General features: G+C 36.9%; 1 protein-coding gene and 1 long non-coding RNA gene across 11 annotated transcripts in view; both read right to left on the minus strand.

Moving 5' to 3' along the window:
• The window catches only part of NFIA (nuclear factor I A), a 576,975-nt gene that overhangs the window by 327,356 nt on the left and 227,955 nt on the right, over positions 1-21,664 (minus strand). The window lies entirely within an intron of this gene.
• Positions 1,196-20,792, minus strand: LOC131504648 (uncharacterized). The gene is made up of 3 exons (XR_009258087.1): positions 7,868-20,792; positions 3,246-3,285; positions 1,196-1,838 (listed from the first exon to the last, which is right to left on the minus strand). It is a non-coding gene; the product is annotated as an uncharacterized LOC131504648 (long non-coding RNA).

A 21,664-nucleotide genomic window follows, 5' to 3' on the forward strand; every position in this document is an offset into this window, starting at 1 on the left:
ACATCTATGTCAATGAACAAAGTAATTGTCACATTTGTTCACCACAAACAACAGATCTAGACACTGTTTTTAATTATAACATTAATTGATCTTTTGTCACCACTAATTAGAGCAATAACATCACATTTAGTTACTTTACTAGCAGGAGTCAACTTTGAGTTGCTGGATAATGCATCAGTCGGGAAGAGGGTGAAGCAGGCAGAAAAAAAAAGAATTTAGGGGAAAAAAAGTCTTATTATTTTTAAAGAAGAAATGTTTATCACATTGGGTGCGTTTTTATATTTTAATCTTATGTCTTGTGAAAACTTCATTTGGTCTCTTTGCAAATAGAGTTCATACTATCATAGAAAATGTTCCCTCATCGTTGGGAAATTACAGACAAGGAAGAATAGGTTGACGATCAGAAAAGCTACCTTTGTGCCTTGAAAAAGACAAGTCACATGAACCTGTCATAGCCCTAGTCTGTGAGAAATGTAAGGGACTTTAATGGGTGTTTTAGTAGAACCACTTAAAATTAAGTGATGAATTGGAATGGGAAAAGTTATTCCAATAAAAGCAAACAAATTAACTAACCTGACCTTGGTCCACATAAAAGATTCATTTTCTTAATGGAAACAAACTCTTTGAGTCTAGCTCAGGTTTAACCACTGAAGTGTACGTGGAACCTAAATTAAGCTATAGAAATGTATGCCTCCAGAAACTCAGGTGCACATGCACAAGTAGGTAAGAGTTCTTATAGCTGTGGGATATGCCGCTGGCATGGTCTAGTATGACCCACTTCTACAATGATTACCACATGAGTCAGAAACCTGTTAAGACCCAATTAACAAAAATGTTATGCATCACTGATGCATGTTTTGTCCAGAGCTTAATTCCACTGTTTTCCTAAGTAAATTCTGTCTTTTCTATTCATTAACTTTCTCTTCCCTTGGGTACAAGTAGCAGCTTCTCCCATTTTGTTTAAAAAGGTTACAGAAGATCTGAAAGTTACAGGGCAACAGGCACGTCTTTGTGTCCATTACTCAAAAAGAGTAAGACAACACTGTCTTCATCACACACTTGGCATCTCTGATGTCGTAGAAACCAGGAATTTTTATTTCACCAGCAGTCTGAAAGACAGCATCAACGTAGCCCAAGCAAACTGGAATGGGATTGGTCTTTCCTCTTCTTCCTACCTCAACAACCAAAACTGTTTTAATAAAAAGTAGAAGTAATTACCAAAGAAGTCATTCTGGGAGCATAAGAAAAGCTTAAAGTCTAAGCTAGTGAGACAAGACAATCGTGTTTGAAGCAATCAAAGACACTGACTTTGACTTTTTGAGGAGACGAGTCAAGGAAAGTTCATCATAACAATGCGAGAACCATTGCACTGGGTCAATTCCCTTGTCCATCAAGCCAAGATTCTAACTTGAACGGGGGCTCCTCTAAGAGATAGTTTGAAGGAAGTTATGGCTGCACTCTGAATTTTTCTCAAAATTCCTAGCTTTATTAGAAATCTTTAACATATTCAATATTTTGAAACTCCCCTTGGAAAATAGCCCTAATGGAAATACAGCAAAGAACTAGTCACTTCAGATAAGAAAATATGACTGCTTTTCTTTCCATAGATATATTTCACTTGCAAAGAAACTGTCCTTTAAAATCAAGTTGTGTGATGGGGCACCTGGGTGGTTCAGTCAGTTAAGCATCTGACTCTTGGTATCAGCTCAGGTCATGGTCCCAGGCTTGTGGGATTGAGCCCCACAGTGAGCTCCACATCAGACTCCATGCTGAGCATGGAACCTGTTTAAGATTCTCTCTCTGCCTCTGGCCTTCTCTGCCTTTTGCACGTTCTCCCTCTAAAAAAAAAAAAAAAATTAATTAAATTTAAATTTAAAACATAGAAATCAAATTGTGTGGATTTATGCTTGATCTGTAAAACAATGGCAGATATGCATACAATAAACTAATCCTGGGGCAACTGGGCTACTTCATATGGTCTAAAAATGACCTTTACTTAATCTTATACTTTTAACATTTGGAAGATTTAAAAAAAAAAAAAAAGCATGAGGTAGGCACCACCATTTGTTGAAAAACGTACTATTATACTGAATGTGTGACCTTTGGAAGGTCACTTCACTATCAGAACTTGAGTTTCCTTATCTGTAAAGTATAGGACACTGTATCAACTAACCTCCCTCAGGTTTCAATTCCTAAAATGCTCTTTTTATGTATGTAAAATCATCAGTTTCCATTTCACGCAGGCCAGTGCCCCTCTTCAATAACAACACACGAAGGAGTATGTTAATAAACACTTTTCCTCAGGCTACATGTTTTTTATTTCATACATAATAAAACTCAGCATTATTAACTGGGCTCTTCACATCTCATTATGGTCCATTATTCTTCCTCTTCATTATTTATTAAATTAGTTAGGTGTTCAGTACAATTGTATTATTACACCATTCACCCAAAATAACAGCACATGAAATAAGGCTAACTAAAATAAACAGCCCAATCCTAGAACATGGGCAGTTTCATCTGAACCATTCCATTCAATTCATAAACTTCAAGGGTCTGTATTTGCCAGTGGCTTAGAGCGAGAGGGTCAAGGACTTGCAAAGGCCCCTGCTCTTGAGGAGCTCCCAGTCCACTGAGAAAGCCAACTCCTATTCTACTATCAGTAAGTGCTGGGTGTATACAGGAGATGCATCAGTATTCCACACATTTTCAAAGGTCCCTGAAGAGTAAAAGGTAAGGTTTTGGTGAATAACACTTGGGCTTATAATTTTAAACAAAGAATAATGGAGGAAGTTTTCTACTTTGAATAGTTACTAATTTTTCACGGTAAGAAGTTCCCTTAAAAATGTGGCAATCTCCATTAACTCTCTTCCCAGAAAAATTCGCAGGTAGTCTAAATTCTGCATTCAGTTTCAGTAACTAACACACAGACCATGAGTTAACCTAGCCTTTTTGTCCCGTTCACTATTAATTAATGGCTTATGCATGGCTTGAATGATGGCATAGTAACAATTGTTGATGAATCAGACAGGGTGAGATGAAACTAAGATATCTTCTAATGCTCATGATCTTTGAGTCTAGACCTCTAAAGATTCAAAAAGAGTTCCATATGTTGGAAGGTGAACTAGAATCAACAAAAGGACATTTGTGTGTGTGTGTGTGTGTGTGTGTGTGTCTGTTGTCAAAAAAACCAACTAAGTATGAGATGGCAGAAACCATATGGGCAGCAGTCGTTGTTAACATACCCTCATGACAAAAGAGAACTCCATCAACTCTGTGTCGTTCCTGAGGTGGAATCAGGACCAAGGAGAGATGTTAATGAGAGACAGATTTCAGCAAAATAAAAGAAAGCATTTCAAACAACGTATATTACTAAGACAGAAGAGAGTGCCTCGTGAGGAAGGAGCTCTCCTCCAACCTGAGTGTAGTACAAGAAGATGGAACGAGGCTCTAATTTCAGTTTTGCCTTAATCTAGACACAGGAGCTGAGGCAAGCTTCCCTACTCGTAAATAACTTAGTTCCCTCACCTGTAATCTGGAGGTTATAAACCCACACGTAAGTCAAATGAGACGGTGAGAAAGTGTGCACCCCAGTATCCTGCAGATATTAGGTATTCAACAGAAGTTCCTGCCAACCTTCGTCCCTACTCCCCCAGTCCCTCAGTTTTTTTCTGGAAGTATTTAAGTAAAGGCTGTTGGGGATAACACCTAGGAGGTTCCTACAGAGGAAGGCGGTTAGACATGATGGCCTTTAATATCCTTTTAAGTCTACGGTTTGGTTAGCAAAACTATTCTTAGGTGATAGCTCTTCTACGTTATGCATACAAAGTTGGAATGATTTACTTCCATCCACCTCCCTTCCTTAAGCAGCCACCTAAAAATCAGAATGAATGCTCTTATTTTTCTTCTTAGGTATTATATGCTTGCTAGTTCATTCCACTTTATTTCAAAGAATTTTCCATAAGCTCTTAAATGTTTCCATATGACACCATATTCGGCAGGTAACCTGAGTTCATACCATTCCCTAAACACGAGTCCCTATAAAACGTTCCAGAATCTCTTTGTGTGCTCTGAATAGAATTTGTTAGGCTGCCAAATCATTCGGTCTTCTCTAGATAGCCTTGTCGTTCCTAACTTGGTTATCGAATTCTTTTATCAGCATATTTTAATCAAAGCCTTTCAAAACAGTCTGAGGGTTAGGAAATACCATAAGGTCTAAATGAAAAAGGCAAGAGGGCAAAATATAACTACCGATGGGGACAAAAGCAAAGGGCTACTCTGACTTTGCTTTAGGATACAACAGCGGAAGCTACTGTCATCTTAGGAGGAAAAAAATGCCAGCTCAAATGTCACATGTGAATAAATTATTGGCCGTTTGTAAACAACAACAAAAAGAAGGTATTCTGGTCTTATTCCCAGCCCATGAGTTTACACAAGAGCCTGAGTTAAAATAATTTTAAAAGGGGGGAAATCTCTCTTTTGTCAAGAAATCATCATCCACCACTCAAGCGTTTTAAAAATAAAATGAAAAATTAAAAAAGGAATTAAAGTCCCAGGCTCCATGCCTCCTAAGGCAGCAGAGATTCACTCCTCTTGTGGTGAGAAGCAGGGATGGTGGGCGCAATCCAGAGTCACAGCTGCTTTGGAAGCCGCCGGGCTCTCCTGTCATTTCAGAAGCCTTGCTGCACGCAGACACATTTGAACATGGCCACCTGGATTCCCTCCTCTCATGGCGGGAGGCCAGGTTACAGTGGTTCCATCCACTGCTGCTCCCGAGAAGGAAGAAGGAAGGCCTCTACACAGTGTTTGCCACCCTAGATGCGGGCTGATTTTTCAAACAGGGCAATAATTATAAAGAGAAATACTGGCGGCCTCCTCCCATCCAGCCCCAGTTTTATAACTAAAGGAAATCATTGTTTCTTTCATTATTATTTTCTTTCGAGCATGACAATAAACACTCTTCAGCGAATAACTCATCAGTGGAAAGCTATTCAAAGAATTTTACATTGATAACACTGCAAATGTGGAACTGGAAAGAACTTTGTTGATAATTTGTTCTGAACCTCTCACTATTCGCATACCTGGAATGTCGGCTCCTCTGCTGGTCAAAATAGAAAATCCTTATAAGAGATTTGTAATACAAATCTTCCTGTCTATTCCAGACAGAATGTTTCCTTCCTTTGTGAGCCAGTGTCTCCTATATAACACTCACTACATTATTCAGTTGTAATGTCTGTCTCCATTGCAAGACCTTAAGCCTCTTGAGAGTAGGGCTCAGTCTTATTCAGCCATGGATCCATAATGCCTAGCAGAATGGTTGGGTCCGAGAAAATTCTCACGGCACCTCAAGCAGTGGTTGCTGAATTAACTTGGACCAAAGGACACTGAAGGTCAAGAAGCTAAAATGACTGGCCAAAGATCACATGGCTAGAACAAGAACCCAATCCCCAGCAGTGTTCTCAATTCTTCCACATGGACTTGCCCATGCTAAACGAGAAGATATTAATGGCTATAATTTTATTGTCCCTCAAAACCCAATTATTCTTCCTTCAGCAACTTTTCCTCCAATAAGGTCCTCAGATTCAAGAAAAAGGATTCTGTTTTGCCTCGTATTAAACAATTTGATAAAAAGCTAGTAAACAGAGAGGTTTTACACATGCAAATCTGCCCTTGCACCCAATTTCAATTCTCTTATTCTCCTGATCTATATTCCTGCTCTCCAGATGGACCATCAGCTTTATACCAATGCCAGCAACAGCTTGTGTATTGTTTGTTTAAAACAAAGATGATGGATTAAATATCATATGCAATGTGAGGAAAGAGGTTAAGGCTAATATTCCTGTTCTGAAATATATCATAAACCCAGTCCATGTAGCTTTTTTCCCCCAGTGGATTCGTATAAATAAAGCTTTAATTTTATTTTTCAGACTCATAGGAGGAAGCATGCATTCATCTAGAATATGGAGCCTTTCCATCGCTCCAGATTTATTCTCGTTCTAAGGCATCATTACCCTCCAAATTATACAGACTTATGTCATTTCATTGAAACACTCATTCACCCATCACATGCCCAGATCCAACAGTAACACTTTTGTTTTAAAATTATGCCAAAATGAGCAAACTTGAAATTCTTTCACCTATATTTGAGTACTCTGCAAAATGTCTTTAATCATCTCAAATAAATTCCAACCAAAAAAACCTACAATTTCAATGTGAAATACATAAACCAAAGAAATCACAGCAGAGGTCTCTTTTTGTACCCTATGCGTTATTATATGAAGCTGCCTAAAAAGTACTTGCCAGTAGGGTGGACTATGTATCAAAACCAGCCCTACTGTGTAGGTTTCCTGCCATGATTATGGATTCTGCTTGGCATATTTATATGTCATCTCCATTAGGAAAATGATGGGGGTGGGGGGAATGGGGGGAAGGACACTTCTAGCTTTTAGAAGCCAAGATGGAAGAACAGTGCAAAATGCAAAGATAATTCTATTAAGGGATTCTGATGATAGGATATCATTTAAGTAGATTATCATCAACAAAAGAATACTGATTAGGGTCTAGAAGTCCCATGCGGAGTATCTCTAGAAGAAGAAACTAAAGGTAGAACTCTCTCTCCGTTTCCTTATGGCTACAAGGATGTGCGTATAGAGTAGAAACAAGGAGCCCATCTGGAAGGGTTGCAAACATACAGTCTAATCCTTGACACAATCCAGGTATCGGCTTCTTGACCACAAGTTCTATTACTCTGCCATTTCTATCAACTAGTCAGGTTGAAACTTTATTTAAGGCTGGAATTTGGCCCTCCCCAGTTGCACCATGAAGAGAAAATATTTAAAGAAAGGTGTTTTGCAACTCCTATGTTTGGAATGAGTGATAAAATCTGTAGTGCTACCAATGCTTTCTAGATGCCAGTTCAATGATATCCATTTTATACATCAGGACAAAACAGCAGCAAGACTATATGTCTAAAGAGATACTCCACAACCCTGTATAAACTCTGGGATACATGTGAGTTAGTCTAAAACTTTAAAAAATGACCCTTATGGCAACTTGACTGTGAAAAGCATGACTAATCCAGTCTTATTGCACTATAACTTTTTCCCCATTGTTTAATACTGGATTGCCATTTTCTCTTGTATGTTTGCACGTGTGAGAGCATTAACAGACAAACAGGAATATACAAGCATCCAGACAAATAAAAAGATACTATAACACAGAATATGTTCCCACTGGTAATATAAAAAAAAAGAGCCACAAATATATCATGGGTAAATAAGCAGACACATTAGTAAATTTAACTTTCAAATATGGAAAAATGCCATTCACAATCACAGAATATTTATTTTTTTCTAGGATCTTGAAGCTAAAATTTCGGTTAAATGAAACCTAAGGTCCCTTACAGCTATAACATTCTATGATTCTTTGAGTGTATTTTTATTTATTTGTTCCCTTGAATTTTTTCTTGTCAGGGAAGGTGGCTCTAGCCTCCCTTTAGAATATCTTTCCACCTACACATCTTCCTACTGCAATAACACAAGTTAAGCTGAACGCACAGTTATGTAACTTTAAGATCAAAAGAAAATGGAAAAGAGAGTTCTACCCCATACCCCCATGATATCACCACCAAGGCCCAGCTAATGAACACTTAATTTTACCAATATACTAAAGGCTGCATCGAAATACTTCCCAATAGGTTGGGAGAAAAATTCTCCTGGATTCTTTGGATTTATTGTGGGGGGAGGGAGGGCAGTGGGAATCACACCAGTGGAAGTTACCTGAATGATGGCATCTGCTGTTAAAATTTCCTTCACAATCCTCTTTAAGGAGAGCAGAAAGGGTCTTTCATTTGTACACATCTACTTACCGAGTGCAAATTCTTTGCCTCATAAAGTGAACTTTATTTGTGCTTAATGTATATTCACCATTTCCTGCTAATGAGGTAAAAACTGATTCCAGATGAGAAGAAAAATGTCTTAGTTTTCACTGAAAATTAATTCCAGGACAAAAACTTTTAAGAAAGTTAAAAAAAAAAATAGCTATAACTCTGTAAATCAATTTCTGGTATCTTGCGCATGTATTTTACTCCCTAGAATTTTTTTTTTTTTTGAAGAGAGTCAGTTTATGATAACACAGTATACTTTTACATTCTGAGCATAAGGTTGCTAATTTCCATCCAGAATCCGAAGAGAGCCTATGTTTTCTTGCCCAAAAGAGAATACTTTTTTTAAAAGAGCAATATAATAGGGGCATAGACTATCACCTGAAAACACGAGCGTTCAAAAACCCCTGGAGAAAACAGAGTTAAAGATGATCATCTAATCAACCTTAACTCACACTACAATATTAGCTTATTGCATCATCGGCAGAACACAAGTCACACGCTGTACTCAGTCCACTCCATTGAGTAACAGACAATGCAATGCTTTAAATTTGATTTCCTAATGTCCAGGAGGTCAACCTAAGACCTCACAATTTGTTAATATATTTACTGTAAATGTATTTGAGATTTAAAAAAAAAAAACAAAACAGGAGCTGGCATTATGGCTAATAGATGGCACGAATTAGCCATCATAAAATGCAAAGCATTGCCATGTTCAAGTTAAAACCGATTTGGGCAGTTACCAACCATAAAAGCATCTTCTGTCCTGAACTTCTTTTGACTATTTTGACTATTTTGACTATTCTGAACTTCTTTTGAACTATTTTGACTATGATTTCCCAATATTTTCATTTTTCCTTAAATTTAGAACCAGCTACAGTATTTAAAGAGTAGTTTGTGTGAGCATTTTGTCACGAACATAATTGTCAAATCACTACATCAGAAGGTACTATAGTATTGTATGTCAACTATACTTCAACTTAAAAATAAATAAGTAAATAAAATAAAAATGTCTGTGGTTCAAAAAAGGGGGAGGAGGAATTGTGGGAGAGCCACTTTTCTGCTTGAAATGGGCTTGAACTGCAGGTTGTTAACTTCAAACACCGGAACTGGAGAGGGCCTAGTATGTGTTACCCTGATCACTTTTAAAGACATTTTCAATAATATCCTTTGAGATGGGACCAGAAATGACTTTATTACTTTCCCAAATACTTCACTTAAAAGTGTATCACTCTTTTGATAGCAGCTCTGTGTTACTGAAAACATCAGTGTCATGGCAGACATAAAATGAGTGGACATAAGAATAAGACCATTAAAAACGACCAGAGTTTGCCTGGAATGCCCAACCCTGTGTAGCAACAAACGTTGATTTTGATTCTAACAATATTTCCAAACAATCCTTAAATCTGGCAGACAGAAAGAATACTAATCACCTAGATAAATGTGTTTCTTCTGCATTCTGGAGAAGCGCCATAAGAATATATCAAGTTTAGTAAGCTTATGTGAGTAGAGCACTGTCCCACTTGGCATTACTCATTGAATTTCACATTATTTTATTAGGATTTGGTACAAACACTATGTAAAACTCTACAATTAAGTTAATTCAATCTTGTCATCTCACATAATTACAAATATTACAGAGCCCAGACCAAACCTACAGCCATGTGTACACCACATAAATTTAGTAGGTCCAAGAAATCTAGTTTGACCTATATAAACCAAAAAATATAAATGGGTAAAGGAAATTCCTTTTCCTTGCCCTTGATCCAAATAGGCTATCTATACAGATCAGGTTCCCCCTGAGATGTGCATTTACCCACAAAGGGAATCAACTACCAAACTTCTAAATATGCAAACTTTCTCCTTCTACTATTTGTTTGTAAAACAATATCAAAGTTAAAAAAAAAAACAATAATATCAAAGTTGATAAGGTCACAGATAAGGTGGGCTGAGGCAAAGCTGTTAAAATTGAAGAGCATTAAGCATAAGTATCTATTCACCAGATATAAATCTGCTATTTGATTAATAATTTTTCATTAACAATTTACCTACTCTCACACATTTCTTCCCCCAAAATGAAGCAAGCAAACATTTTGAGGCATATATATTTCCACAATAAAGATTTTCACTTATAATAAATGAGTCAAACTTTCAAACCTAAGGACTGAATTTTTTTTTTTAACTTTCCTGAGTTTTAGTCTGAACAGATGCAAAAATTTAGCAAGAAATATCACTAGAGTTATTTCAGCCATACAAATTATTTAATGAGTACCCATGCAATCTATGCCAAATAAAAATGAATAACACAATGTAATGCCAACTTCTCTGATTAATGCATCCTTAGCTTACATTTCCATACAGTTTCTCTTAATTAAGAACAAACAGAAATTTCCTCTCAACTGAACACTTTAGGTTCAAATTTACTTTCTAGAGCTATTTCTAAAAGTGTACATCATTTTGTTTTGCTGAGTAACTGAATCACCTCATGTGATAAAGCATTAATTATGTGGACCTGGTAACGAGGAGCACTTACTGGGCACAAGAACAGAGGCTGAGGAGCTTACTAGTGAGATGGACTTTGGGAGTTGGGTAAGCAAGATTTTGTGTTACTAGGGAGGAAAATACCTAAATAGCAAAAATCATCACCAAATTACATGCATAAATATTTGAAATTTCATGGGAAAAGATCATCCAGTAAAAAAGGGTTTAGGTACATTATGTCTTTCAACTCAAGATCACAATTTATCTGAAAATGAGCCTGAATAATTTTCTGCTTATATTATAGGAAGAAAATACCTATAGTATCTTTCATATGCTATACACTTTCTCAGAGAGTCCTGAAATTTCCTCTAGATCAAAGTGTTTGGATGCCTATAGAAATTATTTCTTCCACTAGTCTTTGGCGTTCATGCTCTGGTGCCTGAATCACGTGATAGTCTACCAGCATAGTCTGGAGTCAAACGCTACCTTCACCCCCACTGACTTGCTATGTGATCTTGTGGTAAGATCTTGTGTTTCCTCCCTGGAGGAACTCAGTTATCTCTCTTTAGACCAGTCTCTCCAACACACCACCAACCACAACGGCCTTCCTTTCTTCAGTCCCTGTGAGACAGACAGAAAGACACACACACACACACACACACACACACACATACACACACACACACACCCATCTCCCACCAAATTCTTCGCACTTGATCTTGGCCCACAAGAAAAAGCCTAAAGACTGGGTTCTACTTATATCACAAGATGAAAGGCAATTTGAGATAGGGATTGTGTCAAACGCATTAAACTTAGAACCTTATACACAGTAGGTATTTAATAAATATATTTGAGAGATTTAATACTTAACTGATAAACTGCAGTCTGTCAGGACAATAAATTATTAAAGCAACTATTATTAGTGAAAAATATGATGATCTCTTAAAACATTAAAGTTATGTCCACCAAATAATATTAAGTAAAAGGAAAACACAAAACTATGTAGTGCTGAATCATTACATAACCCCAAACCATGCCTACACATGAATCCATATTGCTTTTCTATGTTCTTAACATTATTACAGACTTGACCACAAAGAATTAGGGTAGAGAAAGACTAGTTACTAAATATAAGACCTTAAACTTTCAGGAGGAAAAAAAAATAGTATTAGGGAGACCAAGTGAATCCTGTGTCATAACCCAGTGATTCATTACAAACATTCTTTTCTCTAGGGCTCGTTCTTCCATCACTATGGAGGGAATTATATCCATAACCTCCATTAACATTAATGGAAGGTAGCCACATTATTTCAGCAGAACTCCACTAGTGAATCGGGCCTGTAAGAAAAAAGCTTTCATTTATTAAGTTTATAAAGAATTCCTGATATAACACAAATAGCAGTGCCTCTGTTAATTTCCATGATGAGTGCACTCATGCTGGAGAGAGTGAAACAGAACAATTAAACTAATTCTGCTATATCCACAGAAAATATGGTTCATAAAGCTATATGCTTCTAACACCTTCTAAACCCCTCCACTCTCAACTATAGACTATCCTCTGATACTCGACTGTAATTCCAAAAGGAAATGGTAGTTTTCAAGTATTTCTCATCATTAAAAAAAAAAAAAAAAAAAGCATGCTTTAAAATGGAATGTTCTAACAAAATACACTCACACATGCAGGGAATAAGAAATTTACAAGCCAACACAAGGTCATTATTTAATTTTTAATTAGGTTTCACCTAACAATGGAAAACTAAGTCTTCCTCCATCCATTTAACAAAATGCTCATTTAGAATACTCCATGGCTTAGAAAGCTTCTGAACAGATGTCTAAAATGAGAATTCAAGACTCAGGAAAATATGAAACTCACTTTACTCTGTTCTCAAGTGATCTGATAAACAAACAGCCTCACCCACTGCAGTCATGGTTGATAATTTATTTCTAGAGTCTGATGACTATATGGCAATTCACTTTGCTGATGAAACATTCTTTATTTGGGTGGGATGCACACAGATACCAACTTAACGAATGTCATTCCCACAAGATAATAGACCATAGAGAAGACGCATGCCAGGCAGCACTGCATTGAAAAACCACTTTTCACCTATCAGAAGATGCCTTAACAACTGACAGTGTTTATCATATTCAAAAAACTTCATTCCTGCTAGGCAAAGATCCAGAGCCAAGTTTGTTTCTTCATTAAGGTCATCGAAACTTTCTAATATCCATGTTTTCTGCATATTTGCAGTTACTAAGAATCCTTACCTTTGCAATTATTTATAGCAGCACTGGGAGGGACAGATATGTACTGTGAAGTTATTTTAATTAACTCAGGGTCTCATTTTCACCATATACAAGACTTTGCTCAAATCCATAAGACAATTCTATCAATAACTGAAGAATTCTTCTCCGACTTTATTCTGGGATCTCTAATTTGGGCCTCACATTTATACCACTGAACTCTGTTATAACTGGGCAGTCCCAGAATGAGAAAAAATCAGCATCAGACCCAAACTCTCTTGGGGGAAAAAGAAGGGGATTCCTCACACTAAAGGAAGGACAAACAGATACTCCACAGATCACCCTTGGAGGGAAGGAGGAACAATCCAGCTGCAAGTGAAGAAAGGAAAGGAGCAGGGAGAACATGCTCTTCACCATCTTTTTATAGGTTTGAAAGTTTCATGCTTTAGTGAAGGGAATGTGAAAATTTATTTATTTTTTAACGTTTATTTATTTTTGAGAGAGAGAGAGAAACCAAGTGTGAGCAGGGGAGGGGCAGAGAGAGAGGGGGACCCAGAATCCAAAGCAGTCTCCAGGCTCTGAGCTGTCAGCACAGAGCCCGACACAGGGTTCAAACTCACAGAGCATGAGATCATGACCTGAGCCGAAGTCGGATGCTTATCCACCTGAGCCACCCAGGTGCCCCAGGAATGTGAAATTTTCAATATGCTCTTGAACCAAACTTTAAATATGCCAAGGGATACTATGCCAAAGGTACCAAATGTGGACCTTCTCTCTCTCAGGGGCAAAGGCAACTGGACAAACCCTTTCAACTCTGTCCATGAAGAAGCTGGTGGGTTCCTTACAGGTAGCCTAGCTCAATGGTTGGCACAAGGTAAGCGACGGGTGTTTGCTGAACAAATAAGGGCAGACGTGAAGACATCATATACACTGCATGCTCTGTGCTTCATCTGAGCCATGTGGCATTTACAGAACACACGCCATAAACCCCCATCTGCGTGCTCGGTCCCTTCATTTTCCTGCCAACCTCCAAGACCCTGCTTTGATGTCATCTCCTTCACAGAAGTATTTCTCTTTCTCCACAACTCAGAATCAATACTGTCCTCTCTTGAGTCATGTGGGTCCCTTGAATTCTACTATAAAACATACCAGGGGCACCTGGGTGGCTCAGTCAGTTAAGCATCCAACTTCGGCTCAGGTCATGATCTCGCAGTTTGTGGTTCGAGCCCCGCGTCGGGCTCTGTGCTGACGGCTCAGAGCCTGGAGCCTCTTCAGATTCTGAGTCTTTCTCTCTCTCTCTCTGTCCCTCCCCCACTCACACTCTCTCTCTCTCTCTGTCTCTCAAAAATAAATAAACATTTTAAAAATTTAAAAAAAAAGAAAAAAGCATACCACTTCACATGTTTTGCCTCTTCTCCTACCAACCAATGAGCATCTGGAAGGGAAGGACAGCTTCTTGATTTTATGTTTCTCCATCAACATGCCATGTTACCATATTTCCAGTAGAGGATTAGTACGTATTCCTTGAATATTGAAAATAAGCACTTCTATCTATGCCAATCTACCTTCCTGTCTGAATACAACACCCAATTTTCTCCTGAATATGTTAAAATACCCAAAATGTGGTGTCTGTGGCCAGATCTTTCCTAGTCTCCTGAAGGCACTCTCAGATTACATACTATGAATGAAGTAAACATAGAAAAGCGACAAGAAGAATGATAAAAGTCACCATGTACACACCATGTCCAACCTTATCAAATATAAGCCTTTAAAAGATAAGAAGAAAGGTCCAGAACGTTCTCCTGAGTAGCTCTGACATGCCCTCACCTACCAATAAAGATCAAATATTGGCAATGAAGTAATCTGGCCATACTCAAAAGAAACAGGAATGTGTTCTTTTAAAAGTCAACTTTTAAAAAAATACATGGGAAAATAATCTGGAAATCAATTTCCTCTGAAAGGTGAAAGGAAATAATGTTCTCTTTTTTTGTACACACACCTTTCTAAATCACAGAATTAATCACTATTAAAAATTAAAAGAAATAAAATTTATTTTATGGAAATATATCTTTTAAAAGGTTTTAAACACCACTTAGAATCAGAAATCACTAACTACTTTTCAAAAGCACACTTTCATTTCATGTATTTAGCTTATTATATTGCTCAGGGCATATGAAATGAAAATCACTATTATTTTTAATCTTGTGCCAACACACCTACAAGATCTATCACTCACTGCCCCTAACTCTACTCTGTCGTCTTTTACAAGGCTCCCTGCATTTCAGCTTCATGATTACTCTTGCCAAAACACTTCCTGAAACACGTTATGCTCCTGTTCAGAAACCCTACCTGACTTTCTATTGTCTAAATCTTTCAACTGGCACTCAATGTCCTGCCCTACAGGAAACCGTCTCCTAACCAAATGTCTCAGCTGACCCCACCTGGGGCAAAACTGCATATTCCTGCTTCCACAGCTTCCCTCATGCCTCGCCCCTGCTCTCCAGGCCTTCTACTAGTCTCTAGCAGCACCCCTCCTCACCCACTAAAAATCCAAACAATCCTTCAATCCATAACTCAAATTTCATTTTATCCGAAAGCTTTCTAGACTGTCCCAATACTTCACAAATTCTCTCCTGAATTTCCACAAAACGTGTTCTCACCCGTACTTATTTTTATATGCCCAAGAAAAATGTATGTTTCATACAAGCAAGGCGACACTGTGTAAGATTACATCCTTCACCAAACCTAGCATAATGGCTCACATGCAGTTGACAATACGTATTTGTAAATTCACTATTTCTAAGACAGTAATTTGTAAACTTTACATTTTAAGATCAAATTAAAGAACAGATTTAAAGACTATCACAATTAAATTAAGATATGCTCTATATTACGAACAAATAAAATGCTTTCCAGACTGACAATCTTCAAGTAAAACTTTCATTCTAATCATATTCCTAACCTTGTCACAATTTCAGGGCTTGGAAATACTAACCAAGTATTTCACATTGGAAATACTAACCAAGCAGGATAATTTAAATTCCTCAACCCCAAATGACTACAAAAATTAACAATAAAAAATCCTAAACTCTGCTGGTGACATTTTATTTCCATAGATGCACAATGTCGTTAAAGCAAACTCACTAGTAACAATAACTGCATATGAAATGAGTAAATGTCAGACCTACAAAGGAGAGCAGAGTCTTGTGGGGCAGTATGAAAACTTCATTAGTCCACTGTATGCAAACATGTCCCTAATTTTAAATGGGTCTTAGAGAAGAAGAAGACGGTGTACCGTACTAAGTCACCCTCGAGGCGGCTAACTGCATTTGGGTGGCCACTAAAAAGAAAGTTTTCTGACCTGAGATGTGAGCTATCACACATGTAGAAGACATGGGTAAAAACTACCTTTAACGTGTCCTCATTCACAACAACAAAAAGGAAAATACAAGACGTTGAAAACAGCTGGACGCTCTGAATGAGACCAGCCTACACTAAAAAATTTTAACTGAACATGGATTCAGACAGGAACACTTTACCAATTCCTACACACGGCACACACACACACGGCACACACACACACACACGTGTACACACACATATGCTTCACCATGCATCTAACGAGTCATGTTACTCTCTACCACAGGTAAATGGTACTGTACCTTGATTTTAATCTCTACTTATTACTGATTTAGAAAGCAAAGTATAGCTTTTTCATTTTAAAAGTGTATTAAATATGGAAGACTCTAAAAAGGACAGAGAAATACATTCTTAAGCAAATAGAAAGCATTTATTTTTTTAAATGGCACAGCTCAACATACTAAAGACATACTCAAGCTGCCAATTTTTAGAGCATGGGTTTTTTTTTTTTTTTTTTAAATCTTTCTATTTTGGACAAATAGGATTAGGCTTCTTAGACAATTCTTTGTTGTTTTGACTTCAACAATTTATGCAAATGAGATGTTAATTAGTGTGATTGTAACTTAAATTATGCTTGTGTAAACCTCTCCATTGGTAGAAAAGTGTGGGAATCTACACAACTGGTATTTAAAGTAGCTGTACTAACCCCCTTCTGAAAGCCCAGTATAGCAAGATCACTTTCATGTCTTTACAATTTGTTTTTATGAGGTGATAACATTTTTACAAATACCATCATTTTTGGTTTTTTATATTGTAAGTGACAGTCTGACATTTTACAACTGGCTTATTGAAAACAAGAATTGAGCACTCTAGCAGTAACGGACATTAACTGCTGAATAGAGATTCAGATGCTAATGAGGTGAGAGGGGCTCCAGAAAGTTTTGATAAATGCTACACACACTCTAACTAGCTGTGAATGTGGGTTGACAAAGAACATCTACACCAGGGTTCAATAAAATGTAACCCTTTAAATTAATCATACTGGCAGTATTTAATAGAATGCACAACAATCTCCTTTTCTGTTGGCTCTAAAGCTGGAGAAATGCAAAGTCTTCACAAATGAATGCCCCCACATTTCCCACTCCACATTGCTACTTTCATTTGAACGTCTACAGCTGTTTCAAAAGTACTTACTGTAAATAGCAAAGTAGAAGCATAATTCAGAGCCTGACTCTTTCACAACATTTTTCTGTCTAGATTTTTCCTCATTTTTCTGTCTAGATTTAAACAAAAACTAAATAAGAAAAAAAAAAAAAAAGTCTGAGGTTTGAGTGCCCGGGTACAGAACCCAGAACATAGTAGTTTCTCAATAAACGACAGTTATTGTTATAGGAAAGTTCTGGCAACGTATAAAAAGAAAAACCATCTGCTCACACAGGAAAAAATAAGAAAATTCAGGAAGTAAGGCCTTCTGTCTTCTGATTCATAAACTTAAAGTAGGCCTTTGTTCTTTGGGAGCTGTTGGGCAACCTATTTTATAGCTTGGGTGAGGAATTCTCTTTATACAGAAATAATAATGTCCTATTAAGTAGAACTATAATGAGCCTTATTATCACAAATGTCAGGGAACCTCGATTTACTTTATTTAATTTTTGATGTGCACATGAATAAAACTCTTCTATTGATTGCAAACTTGTAGATTTCAACAGACTACAGCTCAAGAGATCAACCTTGTATTTCTTGAGCAAATGCAGAGCATTAACATGTTATTTCTTCTTAAAGTGACAATCCCTAATATCCTTTTTGGTTTTTGCCAATTTTAATCTTGGCAGGAAGTGGAAATCTGTGCACTCAGCAACACTGCAATCTTGCTGGCTGTCAAAATTATGTGTCAGCCAATGCCTGAGTGGTATTCCTGTCATTTCACCATGGTAAGAAACTTATCAGTCTGACATATAAAGCCTCTAAAAGCAGCGATTTATGCCAAAATGTAGATGTACATACCCACCACCTAAATTTCATTTTTATAATTCCCACAATTATTATAACTTCCCCCAAATATATATTCAGATTGTAGTTCGACTTCAAGGATGCTTTTAAAAATTCAAGGAATAATTATGACTTTTAAAAAGCTTTCGATTAAAAGACAACTAAATTTTAAAACACACATGTGTCTCCATGACACGTGCGTGTACAGTTTGAAAATATGCTCGCCTACAGGTATGGCATACTTTTTTAAAGAATCATTTTCTCCCAAACTCTCCATGTGAACTACACATCTCCAAGACAAAAAGCTAATTGTTTCTCAACAAACTGCATAAAAATGATACCTTTACCCTTCAGCAAGCACTGGTTACTCTCTGACTTTTCAAGAGTAAAACCTCTCACTTAAAAAAAAAAAAAAGTGAGCAAGTGGAGAAATGTGCGCTATGGTTTAGAAATGGCCATTTAGCCAAATTGCATACTTGTGCTGTGTCAGCGTCCTGGCAGAGTAAACTCATTCCACCGGTCTAATGGATGGCAATTGAATTTAATTAACAAAACTCCTTTGACTTAGTTTCATACTGTGCTGAATGTAATGGAATCTCCTCTCTCTCTTTCTTTCTCTCTCTCTTTCTCTCTCTCTCTCTCTGGCATTCAACTAAAAATGTCCTTAACTGCTGTCCACTTTAAGAATATTAAAGGCTATACATTATACTTAGAAGATATAATATAGTCATCTCCTTCCCCATGACTTAAATTTAGTTACTGAATTATGCAACATAAAATAATTAAAAAGATACTTTGATAGTGATACACAGTATAGATTCAATTACCACAATGTATCCATTAAAGGTACTTTTATAGTATGAATAAAATGCAAATCCTCTTTATGGATCAATACCAGAACATAATTCTATTCTTCCTCCTAAAAAAAGGAAGTTAACCATTATAAATCATCTTCACATGAAAATGGTAAAAAGGTGTTCCTTTAAAAGTGTTCTGTTAATCTCAATATAGTAAGAATGTTACTTTCTCTGTTACACCCATTTTAAAACTGCATGCCTCAATTCCAGCAATATTTGATAATCAATAAACAGAAAACTTATTTACCAATCTTCTTCATACTTATCTAAATGCCTGACACTAAATTCACAGAGGCATTTCTATTAATTAAATAATCTTTTCTAAATAAAATCAAGAACACACCAAAAGAAAAAAAAAAGATGCCCCTAAGGGATTCCAAGTAAATACTACTCTCCCTAACTTTTGCCTGGCTGGGCACTCTGAGACAAGTTCCTATGATTGATTATTGTGGTATCTCGGAATCTTTGACTTTGAACCATAACCTTTTTTCGGAACAATGACAGTTGGGACCTACCATTTGCCATCTGTAGAGATGGAGGGGGGAAAGGACTTCACATACATTAATCAACCAATTAAGAACAGACTTAAACAAAACACTAAAGCATAATAAACCCCTGACTGCTTAATAGCTTTCTACTTTTAATAGTTGTCTTCCTGCAGGCTGCTCACAGGATTAGGAGGAATCTGTTCAAGTCTTAACAAAAATTGCATGAGCAAAGGGAAAAAAAGTGAGCCATTCAAACCAGGCATTTTAAATTGTGAAAAATGCTACTGAAGGATTGATTCCACAGTTCAAATCAAAATTTAAGAGGATGATGTACACACCACCTTATCAAGGAATCTCAAGTCAACACAAACTATGGTACTTGTCTCCACTTAAGTATCCAAAATGCTTAGTTCATACAAATGATCCTCTTAGTTTGAAATTTTAGGTGACTACATTTTTAAAAGCACCACTCACTCAATAATTTATAGTATATCACTTGACATAAAGTAATTTTCCAGGAGAGTTTGAGGCTTTGGTTATTGGTAACACAGAGAAAACATAGTCATAAAAATTGGAGAAAAGTTAACAAAACAAGGTAAGGTCTTACATTTTCTCTGATGAAAATGTGATCAGCAAATGTAGTATTAAACAGTAAGGCATTAATTCAGTCTTGTTCACGAATAAAAAATAAATAGGAAACCAAGGGGAAAAAGTCAAGGATGCCTACCTTCACAGGTTAATTCAATACTGAATTGAAGGCACTAGCCAATGAAGTGAGAAGTGCAAGGAAATAAAAGCGTAAGATTGGAAGAGCAGAAATGAAAATGCTACTGCTTGCATTTGATATGATTAGCTGCACAGTAATAAAAAAAAAAAATTTACAAACCACTGGCTGAAAATATGTAACAATAGCTGGATATAATAAGATCATTATACAAGAACTGACTGTATTTCTCTATCAGAAACACACAGTTAAAAATATACTTTTAAAAACGCGATTTATAAAAGTGGTTTCAAAAAAGATGTTGAAGACCTGGGTGAAAAATAATTCAACTTTTCGAAAGATAAAATCTAAATAAATGGAGAGGCATACCATGTTCATAGACATAGTAAGATTTGATAATAATAAGATGTCAATTTCCTTTAAATTCAAGGGTAGATTCAATACATTTCTAAGCAAAATCCACACAGGATTTTCCATGAAACTTGACAAAATGATTGTATTACCTCACATGTATTAGAATTGCTATTATTAAAAAGGGAAGAAATAACAAGTGCTGGTGAGAATGTAGATAAAAAGGGAACTCTTGGGGCACCTGGGTGGCTCAGTCGGTTAAGCGGCCGACTTCGGCTCAGGTCATGATCTCGTGGTCCGTGGGTTCGAGCCCCACGTCGGGCTCTGTGCTGACGGCTCAGAGCCTGGAGCCTGTTTCAGATTCTGTGTCTCCCTCTCTCTGACCCTCCCCTGTTCATGCTCTGTCTCTCTCTGTTTCAAAAATAAATAAACGTTAAAAAAAAAATTAAAAAAAAAAAAGGGGGGGAACTCTTGTACATTGCTGTGGGAACGTAAACTAGTGCAGCCACCATAAAAACAATATGGAGGCTTCTCAAAAACCTAAAAATAGAGCTACCATATGATCCAGCGATTACACTTTGGGGTATTTATCCTAAGAAAATGAAAACACTAATTCAAAAAGATATATGCACTTCCATGTTCACTGCAGCATTATGTACCATTGGCAAGATACAGAAACAACCTAAATGCCCATCCACAGGTGAATAAACAAATGTAGTACTATTTAGTCATAAAAAGAAATCTTGTCATTTATGACAATATGAAGGGACCTTGAGGGCATTATTCTATATAAGGTAAGTCAGACAGAGAAAGACAAATATCATATGACATTTTATATATGCAATCTAAAAGAAATAAAATAAACCAAGCTCACAGGTATAGAGAACAGATTGATGACTGCCAGAGATGGGGGCTGGGAGATGGGGGAAATGGTTGAAGGTGGCCAAAAGATAAAAAGAAAGTTAAAAAAAAAAAAAAAGAGGGGCACCCGGGTGGCTCAGTTGGTTCAGTGTCCGACTTCTTTGGCTCAGGTCATGATCTCAAGGTTCATGGGTTCAAGCCCCACATTGGGCTGGGCTCTGTGCTGACAGCTCAGAGCCTGGAGCCTGCTTCGGATTCTGTGTCTCCCTCTCTCTCTGCCCCTCCCCTGCTTGCACTCTAATCTCTCAAAAATGAATAAAGGTTAAAAAAAATTTGTATCAAAGCTAATTATAAGGGCTTAGCAACTGAACCAGCATGTTGTTGGTACAAGATAGACAAATTAATCACTAGAACAGAGAACCCAAAA

The sequence above is a fragment of the Neofelis nebulosa genome, chromosome 2 (assembly GCF_028018385.1).
Source record: "Neofelis nebulosa isolate mNeoNeb1 chromosome 2, mNeoNeb1.pri, whole genome shotgun sequence".
Taxonomy (NCBI): Eukaryota; Metazoa; Chordata; class Mammalia; order Carnivora; family Felidae; genus Neofelis; species Neofelis nebulosa.